The following is a 15279-nucleotide window of genomic DNA, read 5'->3' on the forward strand; positions in this document are numbered from 1 at the left end:
TTGTTTAAAGGACATTTTCATCAATGATCTAACTCTGAGAGAACCACTTATCAATGTTGCTCTAATAAATAAGCTTGAGAAACTACGAAATCACTGGTCGATTTTAATTTTTCTGCTTTGGGTCTGTGAGATGAAACATTTACTTGCTGAGAAAACATTTTGCTGTCATGGGTGCTTAATAAATCAGTTATCAGATCCCAAATATGCGATTACTGCCTGAGCCCTCCGTGTCATCATATTCATATTACTGCACTCAGCAAAAGAGCAGTTGCCAAAAGTAAAGTGGTTTGGCCAGTGTGATGGAGAGAGAGAGAGACAAGGAGGTAGGTGGAAGGGAGAAAGATGGAGGGAAAAAAGAAGTTAAACAGGAGAGACAATGTGAGGTGGGAGAGACAGAAAGGGAGGGAGGGAGGGAGGAAGAGAGAGAGAAAGAGATATGACTTGTATTGGCACTGAAAAACGTGTCCAGAATGATCATATCTCAGTGACAGGGAAGCTACTCAGCAGAAGGAGGAGTGTGTAAATGATCTGCCCCTGAACACATACACATGCACACACACTGACCTTGCTCAGTCATGGGGAAAAAATGGAAGAAAAAAAATTGAAAAAAACTTGAGTAACGGTGTGAAATTAAAGGCGATCTACTGCACCTCTCAGTCATAAATCACCATGTAATTACTAGAGTCCATCGATCCCTATCTCTCTCTCTCTCTCTCTGCCTCCTGTCTACGTCTCTCTCACCCTCGTTCCTTTTGTCATTCTCTCATTTTTGCCTCCCTTTGTCTCATCTCTTTCATTTAACCTTTTACAGTCAACCCATCTCTCTCTCTGGATGTATCTATCAGTGGGGCAAAAGTGAAGAGGTGGGTGTAGGCTGAGGGAAGATGAGCACTTCTCCTCCTCAAGCGGTGAAGCTTTGCTTTGGTTGTCGAATAATGAATAAGGCCCTGAAATTGCCGGGGGAAACCACTCTGTTATTATCGACTGCCTCGGCCACCACCTTTAACTTTGTTACCGTGACTCTATCAGAAAAAAATGCAGTAAATATAAACTCAGCACTTCAAACACAAAAGAATCACTGGAATTTCTATGAAATAGAAATACTGCACAAGCATCATATTTAAGGAGTGTTGTGGTTGGTTGCGGTAATGATGAGATAACAGGATCTAATCCCAGGCAGTAGCATTTTATTTAACACAGAAAACAAAACACGAAAAAGCAAACGGTCACAGAACAACCAAAAACATGTGATTAGAATGGACCAAGAACTGAAAGAAACATAATGCTTAAATAAACAGGGCAAACAAATCAATGAAATAGAGAACAGGTGCTAAACTTAAATAACAAACATCATGGGATCAAACTTGAATTTATCTAGGTCTGATGAAACAAAGATTGACCTCTTCAGCCTGAATGCAAAGCATCATGTATGGAGGAAACCAGGTGTTGCTCATCACCTGGCTAATACCATCCCTACAGTGAAGAATGGTGGTGGCAGCATCATGCTGTGGGGACGTTTTTTCAGTGGCAAGAACTGGAAGACTAGTCTGGATTGAGGGAAAGATGAATGCAGCAATGTACAGAGACATCCTTTATGAAAACCTGCTCCAGTGTGCTCTGGACCTCAGACTGGGGCAAAGGTTCAACTTCCAACAGGACAACAACCCTAAGCACGTAGCCAAGATAACACAGGTGTGGCTACAGAACAGCTCTGTGAATGTACATGAATGGCCCAACCAGAGCCCAGACTTGAACCGTTTTAACATCTCTGGAGAGATCTGAAAATGTCTGTGCACCGACCCTCCCCGTCCAACCTGATGAAGCTTGAGATGTCCTGCAAAAACAAAGAAGAATTAGAGAAATCATTTTTGGAAAAACAAGTCCACATAGCCTGAATGCAGAAAGAGAAAAGATTAGTTTATCTCTCGAGTCTGAGTATCATTCTTTTGTTACATGATGTGACAGTCATGTCGGATAGAAAAATTTGTTCATTCACAACCATCCTTAAAAACATGTGCATATAATTTTTTTTAAAATTATAATTATCTTAATTTTTTACGTTTTTATTTTTAGCTAGTATAATAATTGATTTTCCTATGAAGACTGGACACATTATGTTGGTCAGAATAGATAGGCATAACATAAAAATTTATTGCACATATCTTCTGATGATTTTATAGTAATAAATATATTACAACATGCATTCAATAATATGACTGTAATGTTGTATGTTGCAAGAGACTAAACCGGCAAGCGGTCAGGTGACAAAAGAACGAGATTCATACCCGAAGACTCGAAAGATGAACTAATAATTTCGGCTTCTGCATTTAGCTTATGGGGACTTTTAAAAAAAACGACTCAAACCCGAAGACTCGAGAGATGATTTAATCATTTCGGTTTCTGCATTCAGCCTATGGGGACTTGAACGAACGACTCGAACCCAAAGACTCAAGAGATTAATTAATCTTTTCTGTTTCTGCATTCAGTCTATTGGGACTTGAACGAACGACTCGAACCTGAAGACTCGAGAGATTAAATAATCAGTTCTGTTTCCACACTGCATGCATTGCATATGAGAGGCTGTCATGGCCCAGATCAGACATGATGGTGGAACTAACGGCTCAAACTCGAAGACACAAGATGCAAACTAATTTTCAACAGGGAACAGACGTTATTAAATATGAAGTGATAAAAGAAAAAATTATTTGGATCGCCAGGTGAGGTCAACTAAAAGACTGCATACATAGCCTGAAGCAAGTTAAACAATTAATGTATTTATTTCTCAAAGTTTGGCCATGGCTGCATTAACTTATAGTTTATGTTTTTTCTCCAAAAGTACAAAATTTGTTGGAAAATTTAACATGTAACATTTTTATAGATTTTTTTTTTTAAATGAACGAAATGACTTGAAAAAAGATTTGTTCATTTTGCTGAACGAGATTCAAAGATCCGAGTCAGTAAAATGATCCGAACTTCCCACTACTAGAATCAAGAATACAAATGATTCAAATGATAAGATTAATTGTGTTGCGCTGTATAACAATGATTAGCTTTCTGTTGATAAATGTACCATATTTTGCTAAAAGTATTGGGACATCCCTCCAAAACATTTAAATCAGGTGTTCCAATTATAGACTGTAAAAAAAATATTGACGTAATGTCTGTGAAGTCACCCGTAGGTTTTTGAAGAGCAGTTTAGAAACCTAAAGTGTTACCGTGTGTCACTCCCGGATAACTGAAAATGGGCAAAGAGGTGGGACGTGGGTGGAGCTGAGATACCTGGTTGCTGAAACTACGCTCGCCTAGCTCGACCATAGTGACAATCCATCTGTCACTCAAGTGGCCAAGCTCTTAATTATGCAGAACTTTAAGGTTTAATATAATTTAAACAGATGAGTTATAAAATAAAATGAAATTACCCCCCTCACAGTTGTCAGGAAGGGCAAAATTAACTTTATAGACCAAAACCTCTTTTTGTACCAGGCTGTAAAAAACTTTATGCTGTAAAGTTGGGCAATTCAACATGGGGGAGATACAGATTTGACTCCCTTTTGGAGCCTGTCTATAGCGGCCAATCAATTAATTGCAGTTTAAGTCACTTCTGTGGTGGCTTCAAGGAAGGCCGCAGGAGGTTGCGCTTCATTCCAATCACTTCCATGGCCACAAGTGTATAAAACAAGAATCTAGACGTGCAGACTGCTTCTAATAACATTTGTGAAAGAATAGGTCAGGGAATTCAAGAATGGTAAAGTGAAGGGTTGCCATCTGTGCAATAAGTCCATTCTTAAAATTTACTCACTACTAAATATTCCACGTCAACTGTATGTGGCATTATAACAAAGTGGAAACACATGAAGTGGTAGGCCACATTAAATCACAGAGTGGGGCCAGCACATGCTGAGGTTCACAGTCAGTATTGGCAACTATTTTCCAAGGAATGTCGCTAAAGCCTGCCCTAAAAGTCGCTAAATGACGCTAGATGATGTCATGCATCAATTAGCATATCTTAACATATATATTAGCAATGAGAAATGGGATGAACTAAAGCTCTGTGATATTGAGTAATATAAGTGATAAGCACAAGAGAAAAATGGAACTCATAAAAATAAAAACCAGGGAAGCAGATAACATTAAGTGAGAAATCCATGGCAACCCTGTGCGCTCATGAGTAGCTCGCTCATTCACGTCTGTCAGCTGCTGTGTACGTTCACTGGCATGCGCTGCAGCTCCTCTCAGCCATTCACTGAACAGGATGCAGAGAGAGGTGTGACAGCAGGAAGAAAACAAGACCTCGCGCTCGCAGCACAGTACTGGCGACATTTGTAGCGTAGCTGACGTTTGTTCAGAAAGTCGCTAGATTTGTTGCTAGTCACGTTTTTGATCTTAAAAGTCGCTAAATATAATAAGTTGGCAACACTGCTCACATTGTGAAGAAGCCTCCAACTTTCTGCAGTCAATAGCTACAGACCTCCAAACTTGGTATGGCCTTCAATTTAGCTAAATAACGGGTGGTTTCCATGGCCGAGCAGCTGTATCCAAGCCTTACATCACCAAGTGCAATGCCAAGCATCAGATGCAGTGGTGTAAAACACACCATCACTGGACTCTAGAGCAGTGAAGACATGTTCTCTGGAGTGACGAATCATGCTTCTATGTCTGGCAATCTGTTGGATTAGTCTGGATTTTAGAATGGTAGAACGATACTTGTTTGACTGCATTGCGCCAAGTGTAAAGTTTTTCAGGGTTTTTTAAGGGGTGAGTTCCAGTGAATTCTTAATGCTTCTGCATACCAAGACATTTTGGACAGTTTCATGCTTTCAAGTTTGGGTATGGCCCTTTTCTTTACTAACATTACTGCACATCAGTGCACAGTGCAAGGTCCATAAAGACATGGATGAGTGAGTTTGGTGTGGAGGAACTTGACAGGGCTGCAGTCAGCTTGATAGTCCTGACCTTAACCCGTTTGAACACCTTTGGGATGAATTTGAGAAGAGACTGCGAGCCAGCTAGGCCTTCTCGTCCAACATTAGTGCCTGACCTCACAAATGCGCTTCTAGACAAATGGTCAAAAATTCCAATAAATACACTCTTAAACCTTGGGGAAAGCTTTCCCAGAAGATTTGAAGCTGTTGTAGCCGCAAAGTGTGGGCCAACTACATATTAAACCCTACGGATTAAGAATAGAATGTCATTAAAGTTCATGAACATGTAAAGGAAAGCATCGCAAAACTTTTGGCATTATAGTATATATCCAAACAGTTGTTTGTCTGTCTAATAGATTACAGTACATACTGTATGAAAGCGTCTTTGTTGTTTCTATAGTTTCTATGGAAATCTAAGATACAATGTCATCGACGTACAAGGACACTGGTTCTGTAACTGGTTAAAATAGCTGATTTCTGTGGATTTAAACATTATTGGAAATGTTTGGGATAGTTATAGTACAAAGGTCAACAAAATATATAACAGTGTACTAATGGTACATAAATACATTTTATATTTTAATTTAAAAAAAGGTACATATTGTGCAGTTAAATAACATTTCAAATCTCCAACGAATTCTGATATGAACTTTTACATTAAATGTTTTATATGTTCAAATATTGCTAAGCTCATTTTTCAGGTTCAACCAGCCAGTGTGCATGTGTTAAATGCGAGTCTCAGGTATCTATGGGAACCAGAGCTTCTAACAGCAGCTTGTAACGTATTAGTCAACTGAAGGCAAGGTTAATTGCTGAACCCAAGTGCAGTTTATTCAAAATCCCAAAATGAAACAAAGACTTGGCAAAACAAGAAACAAAGACTTGGCTAACATGGCCAGGCAAAACAAGAATATACTCAAACAGCAGGTTACAACGTTAATTCCAGACAAGGGAACAAGGCTAACATGAGGGCTTTAATACACAAGGACTAACGACTAGACAAGACACACCTGTGAACGATGAACCAATGACAACATGACACGAGAGTAGGGAATCACATTACAATGGAGCGCATGGCAGGATCACATGAAAAACAGGACAACCCAAGGCATTACATATCCTCTCCTCTATAGGCAGCTCCAGACGCCTAACAAAACCCAAACTATATTAACAAAAGTCTAGGAGGGCGGTAAATCACTCTAAGATTCCTGACTTGATTTTTTGTTATTAGGCCTTTAGCCTAAAGATATCCGTTCACCTTGAGAATTTCATCTTTGTTTCGAAATGTAGTGATTTCAGTTTTGTCTAACTGAATATAGTTTTGGCACGTCCAGTTGTTAACTTCATCAATGCATTTGCGCAGGGAGTCAATGGGGCTGTAGTCATTAGGAGATAGTTCTAAGTAGATTTGGGTATCATCAGAATAGCTGTGGTAAGCAATTTTGTTCTTTTTCATTATTTGACTAAGTGGCAACATATATAGGTTGAATAGGAGTGGTGCTAGAATTAACACTTGTGGGGCTCCACATGTCATGGATGTCCACTCAATGGGACGGTTGCCTTGGCGAAGGCTTAAGAGACGAGAGACTGCTTGATTTATGGTTAAGGGTCTGGTATTCTGTAACAAGTAGGTCCACTGGAAGCAAGCTTGCTGAATCCAAGTGCAGTTTATTCAAAAACCCAACATGAAACAAAGACTTGGCTAACATGGCATGGCAAAACAAGAAAACACTCACCCAACAGCGGTTTACAATGTTAATACCAGACAAGGGAACAAGGCAAACATGAGGGCTTAAAGGACTAATAACTAGACAAGACACACCTGTGAACAATGATGAACCAATGAACCAATGACAAAATAGACTAGTGCCCCATTCCCACGGGACTAGTATTATCTAGGGACCTCTGGTGATTTGTAATAATTGCAGAGAATGTCTGTGATCTTAATCCCGTGCGAATCGGCCATGTCTGTAATTTGTAAAGTAAAAATTCCCCCGCAAATTACCTACCATATTTCACCGCACACCGAAGTCCTGTGATGATAGTAGTCCCGTGCGAATCGACATCTCTGTGATTTGGCCAGGATTAGGCGGATCGTATCTAATTTTCAAGTTTTTTTTCTTCCTGTGAGCATTTCTATCTTTATCTGTCACGAAGAATAAAGTCTGCATTCATAATGCGCACCGTTATGAATTCCTGTGCAGCCGCGGATTATACTTTCACTTTAGAATGAGTATCAATTTGGGAGTAAACTGATTGAATGGTGTGTTTAATATTAACATCATTACTGTTCTTAATGAAAAACAGAACAGAACAGTACAGTAAATGACAAGCTTGTTTAAATAGGCGCTTTTACATTTAGTTTTGAAACGGAATCTTCCGCCGTATATTGTCAGCTTCTCACTCGTGATGAATGAAATCTGACTCCTGTCGCTGGTCTGAGCGCAAGTTCATGGCGTCTGTTCGCTAACTGAACGAAATTATGTTTATTTATTACTATAAAATAATCAAAACGATATCGATGCCTGTTTATGATTTCATACAGCTATATCTATAACGAAGTCTTGACATCATATCCGGGAGAAGTAAGTAAATTCGAGTAAAATCACGGCCTTCATTATCCCGTGCGAATGCACCACGCAAAACTCAGATGTGGGGGAGTAATTTCTAAATCACAGAGGTCCCTAGATAATACTAATTCCCTTGCGAATAGTGCTTAGGGCAGTGTTTCCCAACTGGGCTGTCGCAGCACCCTGGGGTGTGTGTACCTGTATTAATGGCCCCTGTTTGAACTCATTATCAGTATAAAAGACACCTGTCCAGAACAGTCAGACTCCAAACTCCACTATGACCAAGACCAAAGAGCTGTCAAAGGACACCAGAAACAAAGTTTTAGACCTGCACCAGGCTGGGAAGACTGAATCTGCAATAGGTAAGCAGCTTGGTATGAATGACTAAACAATGGGAGCAATTATTAGAAAATGGAAGACATACAAGACCACTGATAATCTCCCTCGATCTGGGGCTCCACACAAGATCTCACCTTGTGGGCTCAAAATGATCACAAGAACGGTGAGAAAAAATCTCAGAACAACACAACGGTCCCAGCTCTCTTTACTTTGGCCTAGAGAGAGCTGGGACCAAAGTAACAAAGGCTACCATCAGTAACACACTACAACACCAGGGACTTAAATCCTGCAGTGCCAGACATGTCCCCCTGCTTAAGCCAGTGCATGTACCGGCCGTCTGAAGTTTGCATTTGGATGATCCAGAAGAGGATTGGATGAAATATCATATGGTCAGATTAAACCAAAGTATAACTTTTTGGTAAAAACTTGTCGTGTTTGGAGAAAAAGGATTGCTGATTTGCACCATACCTACTGTGAAGCATGAGGGTGGAAACATCATGCTTTGGGGCTGTTTTTCTGCAAAGGGACCAGGACGACTGATCCGTTTAAAGGAAAAAATTAATGGGGCCATGTATCATGAGATTTTGAGTAAAAACCTCCTTCCACCAGCAAGGGTATTGAAGATGAAATGTGGCTGGGTCTTTGCATGACAATGATCCCAAACACACTGCCTGGGCAACGAGCGAGTGGCTTCGTAAGAAGCATTTCAAGGTCCTGGAGTCTCCAAATCTCAACCCCATAGAAAATCTTTGGAGGGAATTGAAAATCTGTGTTGCCCAGCAACAGCCCCAAAACATTCCTGCTCTAGAAGAGATCTGCATGGAGGAATGGGACAAACTACACGCAACAGTGTGTAAAAACCTTATGGTGAATTACAGAAAACACAGAAATGTGAATTTCTGGATTTTTTTTTTCTCTCATATTTTCTGTCTCTCATAGTTGAAGTGTACCTATGATTAAAACTGCATGCCTCTCTCATATTTTTAAGTGGGAGCACTTGCACAATTGCTGGCTAAATACTCTTTTGCCCCACTGTATGATGAATATCTAATGTCTGAAACAACAAAATTAATGTCTGATATCAACATCTGTTTCAGGGGTGAATCGGTTCTAGCTAAAAAAATTGAACCGTATGGTTCTCCACCCACGGATCGGCTCGCACTTGCACCGCAGTTCATCCCGCATCTGATAACACATCTATGATATGGGTTGTAACTTGAAAATAATGCTTTATGTATGTTTCTGTCGATGGATACATGTGCTGGTTCCTCAGTGATACATTACAAAAGCTATAATAAAAGAAAAATGTGGGCAAAACGGCCTCTCTTTGTAAACTTTGTTCAATGCATGGAAGTGCTGCCGTACGTTCGAATATGACCAGTCATTTTCACCATCATCGCAAACAAAAAATAAGGACATCACTCACTGCTCTTGATTGAATAGCTTTTGTAAGGTTAATAAGGATTCATCTTCAATTTAAACAGGTTTTTTTAGCTGAAAAGATTTGTTTGTTTTATTATCTTTGCTCGATAGTATTTATTTGTGCTAGTATTTTTAAACTGTGAATCTAAAACCGCGATATAAACCGAACCGTGAGCAATCTGTACAGTTACCCCCCTAGCGTAACGTGCGAGAGGGTGCCACACAATTTAGACAATTTTCAAAGGGTGCATATTGCGTGTTGCAGTTTCTCCCATTCATAACAAATAGGAATGAACCATCTTTCTATAACTATGAACCGTCTGAAAAGTTACCCTCTCAAAGCATTTTTGTAATCTCTCCGCTCCAGTTCCACTCCAGGTTTCCCTCCACTCCACACTCAGTGGTCTTTTTCAAGGTTAATCAGTGCACTCTGTGGACAGTTTGGGAACACACTAGTGAAGCTCAGTCAAGTATAGCTCCTGTCTAATTGAATGGAAAATGCAAAAATCCTACACAAATCTCTTACTGACAACACATTTAAACCCAGATAACAAATAACCTTCAAATAACACACAAAAAAAACGTATATTTCAGGTTGGTCTAGCTAATTCACATGTGCAGAGTAGAGCAAATGCTAAGTTTCATGTTAAGTTTCATGACTCCAAACGTTATCAAACAGCAATAACTACCATAAAGACCTAATGATGACTTTGCTGTTTGGCAATTGGCTCTTTTATTCAAAAGGAATACATCCCTTTCTAGAGCCTTCATACAATTTATCCTGTTTATAATACAAATGTAACTTGTTTGTGACACAAGTGACTTGTCTTTGCTATATACTGTCCCTGAAGAAGCCTTTTCTCCAAGCAGTCCTGGGCCGATACAATACATGGTTGCTTAAAAAAAACTCAAGATAAAATCACACAACACCCCGCTGCATCCACTCCACACTACTCACAAGCATTGGCATTGTATGCCATCAACACATATACTTTTGGACACATGAAACAGCGAATGTCAAGATTAACACATTCATATAAATAGATGTGTATGCTACACAATGTCACAATGTGTGTGTGTGTGTGTGTGTGTGTGTGTGTGTGTGTGTGTGTGTGTGTGTGTGTGTGTGTGTGTGTGTGTGTGTGTGTGTGTGTGTGTGTGTGTGTGTGTGTGTGTGTGCGTGTGCGTGTGTGCGTGCTTGTTTGTGCTTGTGTGTGTGCGCGCGTGTGTGCGTGTTTGTGTGAGCCTGTTTATATGGTTTATTAGGAAACAAATTTGTATAACTACATGGGTATTACACTGGTATTATACTATAAATGTGGTTTATGAGGACATTTCAAATGTCCTCATATTTAAAATAGCTTTAAAAACATACTAAATTATGTTTTTTTGAGAAAGTATAAATGCAGAATGTTTCCTGTGATGGTTTAGGGGTAGGGGCAGTGTAGGGGGATAGAAAATACGGTTTGTATGGTATAAAAACGCTATGGAGAGTTCCTGTAAACCACATAGACCAACGTGTGTGTGTGTGTGTGTGTGTGTGTGTGTGTGTGTGTGTGTGTGTGTGTGTGTGTGTGTGTGTGTGTGTGTGTGTGTGTGTGTGTGTGTGTGTGTGTGTGTGTGTGTGTGTGTGTGTGTGTGTACACCATGACAAACGAAACTACTGAAAACACATCCTCACCATCCTCACCAACTGAAAAGAAATGTGATGAATCTGAAACTTTTTGCTTTTAAGAAACTGAAAAACATGCTGCAATATTGAAATGTCTCACTAACTGTCATTGATGAACACTTTTGTAATATATCAGAATAGTTCAAACTAAATTCTAGTGAATTTTATAGTGATCATTCTCTTGTGTTAGGTGGATATGCGCAATTGTGGTTACTTTGATTCAGTTAGACTAAAACTGATCAATAAAGAAAGTCATTTCAGGAGTCATTTAGACATTGATCAACTGAAGTGTGTGTGTGTGTGTGTGTGTGTGTGTGTGTGTGTGTGTGTGTGTGTGTGTGTGTGTGTGTGTGTGTGTGTGTGTGTGTGTGTGTGTGTGTGTGTGTATCCTTGTTTATATTACATTGTGAGGACCAAATGTCTCCATAAGGATAGTAAAACCTGAGATTACCTACATTGTGGGAACCAGCCAGCGGTCCCCACTTTTCAAAAGGCTTATAGATCATACAGGATGAGCTTTTTTTTGAGAAAGTAAAAATGCAAAATGTTTCCTGTGATGGGTAGATTTAGGGGCAGGGGCAGTGTAAGGCCCTGTCCACACGAAGCCAGCGCTTTCCCAATCCGATCTTTTTTTTTCCTCGTTTCAAGAAATATCTGCGTCCAATATCTGCGTCCACACGAGATTACAAAAACGGACTAAAAACGATGCAGTTTGCATGCCAGGCCAGTGTGTGGCGCTGTAACTCTGCCACAGAAATACACTAAAAACGGAGAAGACGAGTTGTGGCTAGGCAGGGGTAAAGCAGTGGTCGGGGGTGAGGCAAAATCTCGCAATAAAATAACAATAAATACATTTGCTACTTAACAGATGTGTTTCATTAATGCCTACACCTACCCCAACCCAAAACATACCCTTACAGGTATGCAGATACGTTAATTAAACGACGTGATATTGATGTGCGCATGCCCAGTGCCCATAGTTGTATCCCTTACCTCTTTCACCGTGCTGGAAGTAGTGTGATGACATCACCGTTTCAGAAAATATACGGATTCGCTGTATACACGAAGACGGAAGATGATCGTTTTCAGATTTATCCGCTTTGGGACCCGGTTTCGAAAATATCGGATGCATGCTTCTAAAACGCCGGATCCGTGTGGATGAAACGCTGATACGGTAAAAAATTGATATGTATATAGTTAAACGCGTCTCCGTGTGGACGGGGCCTAAGGGGGATAGAAAATACGGTTTGTAGAGTATAAAGTCCCCATAAAACATGGAAACACTACGTGTGTGTGTTGTGTGTGTGTGTGTGTGTGTGTGTGTGTGTGTGTGTGTGTGTGTGTGTGTGTGTGTGTGTGTGTGTGTGTGTGTGTGTGTGTGTGTGTGTGTGTGTGTGTGTGTGTGTGTGTGTGTGTGTGTGTGTGTGCGCGCGCCTATTTGCCCTGGCCTGAAGACAGGTTTATAAAATAAGATGCACAATATAATAGAGTACGAGTACTCTATAAGCAGGCTGCGTGGCTTTTGAGGACTGATTTTTTAAATATTGCCATATTCAGTATAATTTTGAGATAAATGCAGCATAAATTATTAAGGATATAAAGTATCTTCTTTTGAAGATAAAATGTGACTTCCTGTCTGACTAACTCAGACAGAAATGGAAAGTATAAATATGTTTGCTGTCAAAACTGAAATGAAAATGCACTTTGTCTTGAATGTTCAGTAGTTTTTGTTTTTTTTTAAATCAAAAACTTATATTAAAGTAGTCTTGCAGGAAGCACTTTTATTTCTACTATTCATAGTTTTCAGTCATGTGACTGTCGCCTGGAGGACAAAACAGCCATCGAACTGCAGCACAAGCCTGTCAATTTAAAAAATATATGTGAACAAGATGCAAGTTTTAGTCACTTGTGATCCATATACTAGAGACTGGGTAAACCCAGCCCGATCTGTCGGTGATTTGATTTCGCCCTGCAGCTCAGGCTGGAAACCTGTACATTCATTTATCCTGCTTCTGTTACAATTTTACAGGGACCAATCACAGACTGGCTTATCCACCTGGTGCGCTATTGGCGCAGAGATATCACGCAACACATGAAATCCCACAACTTCCGCCAACATACCGGCGTGAATATTTTTCATACAGTACATGAATGGCAATGAACATGGCGCATTTTGTAAGAGACCAAGAGGGATACTTCTTAGGCAGTCAAGATCCAGAATCATACCTCTATGAACAAGAGTTTTCAGAAGAGGAGCAACGCCTGTGTGCTATGGAAATAGAACGAGAAGAGGAGGCGGTTGTGATCTCGTTTTTCCAGTTCACTTTATCCCACCAGAAAAAAAATCTAGTACTGCAGGATGGATCAACGCCTTGAATTCCTTGATAACTGTGACACAACTGCGGGCACGCTCATCTTGATCTGACGCGTTGAGCCTGGTCATCGATGGCAGTAACTTGTCCCACTTGCAACAGCACAGACACTCTATTTCAGACGGCATAGAGTGACATTTTCCACCACACTCACACCACCAGTTCATGTTGGCTCTCATCCTCACGTCCTCCGACTGTTGAGCGATCGCAACATAACTATTTGGCTTTACCCTAGGAGAGACGCTTTTGGCGCTGTCTGTTGTTCAAGAGTGGCTTGACACAAGGAATGCGAAAGATGAAACCCATGTCTTGCATACATCTGTGCGTAGTGGTTCTTGAAGCACTGACTCCAGCTGCAGTCCACTCTTTTTGAATTTCCCCTACATTTTGAATGAGTTTTGTTTCACAAGACTCTCCAGGGTGCGTTTATCCCTATTGATTGTACACTTTTTTCTACCATTACTTTTCCTTCCCTTCGGCTCTCTATTAATGTGCTTGGACAAAGAGCTCTGTGAACAGCCAGCCTCTTTTGCAATGACCTTTTTTGTCTTGCCCTCCTTGTGCAAGGTGTCAATTGTCATCTTTTGGACAACAACAGTCAAGTCAACAGTCATCCCCATGATTGTGTAACCTGCATAACTAGACAGAGAGACCATTTAAAGGCCATTGCACGTGTTTTGAGTTAATTAGTTGATTACAAAAAAGTTGTCTTCAATATTGAACCTTTTCACAATATTCTAATTTTCTGAAATACTGAATTTGGGATTTTTCTTAGTTTTTAAGTTATGATCATCAAAATTAAAATAAAAAAACATTTGAAATATATCAGTCTTTGTGTAATGAATGAATATAATATATACGTTTCACTTTTTGAATGGAATTAGTGAAATACATCTTTTGGATGATATTCTAATTATATGACCAGCACCTTTATATAGTCTAGACAGTAAAACCGTTGGAATTAAAGGGCTGATTGGGATGAACTGACGCCAGGCTAAATAATCCTTATTAGTGCAACCCACCCTTAAAGTGCCTTGATGTACTGTAACAGGGATATTAATAGTAATTTATAAGTAAAATAAAAAATTGAATTCAGTTAACACCTGTGAAGGGAAGCCTTGTTTTGCCCTCCCAGTGGGTGTTCCTATAATGACGTCACATGAAAACTATGAATTGCTAATGGTTCAGCCCTTTTTCTATTGGTGCAAAACTACCCAGATCTTTACATCTTTACATCTCTAAAATCCTGTATTAACCTGACACTAAGATTACAGGTCTTTCTCAAAAAAATAGCATATGAGATAAAAGTTCATTATTTTCCATAATGTAATGATAAAAAATAAACATTCATATATTTTTAATTCATTGCACACCAACTGAAATATTTCAGGTCTTTTATTGTTTTAATACTGATGATTTTGGCATACAGCTCATGAAAACCCAAAATTCCTATCTCAAAAAATTAGCGTATCATGAAAAGGTTCTCTAAACGAGCTATTAACCTAATCATCTGAATCAATTAACTCTAAACACCTGCAAAAGATTCCTGAGGCTTTTAAAAACTTCCAGCCTGGTTCATTACTCAAAACCGCAATCATGAGTAAGACTGCCGACCCGACCCTGTCCAGAAGGCCATCATTGACACCCTCAAGCGAGAGGGTAAGACACAGAAAGAAATTTCTGAATGAATAGGCTGTTCCCAGAGTGCTGTATCAAGGCACCTCAGTGGGAAGTCTGTGGGAAGGAAAAAGTGTGGCAAAAAATACTGCACAACGAGAAGAGGTGACCAGACCCTGAGGAAGATTGTGGAGAAGGATTCCAGACAATTCCAGGTCAATGCAGCTAGATGGAGATGAAGATTTTGTTTTTCAGCACGACCTGGCACCTGCTTGCAGTGCCAAAACCACTGGCAAATGGTTTACTGACCATGGTATTACTGTGCTCAATTGGCCTGCCAACTCTCCTGAGCTGAACCCCATAAG

This window comes from Pseudorasbora parva, chromosome 4 (genome assembly GCF_024679245.1).
Source record: "Pseudorasbora parva isolate DD20220531a chromosome 4, ASM2467924v1, whole genome shotgun sequence".
Lineage (NCBI taxonomy): Eukaryota > Metazoa > Chordata > Actinopteri > Cypriniformes > Gobionidae > Pseudorasbora > Pseudorasbora parva.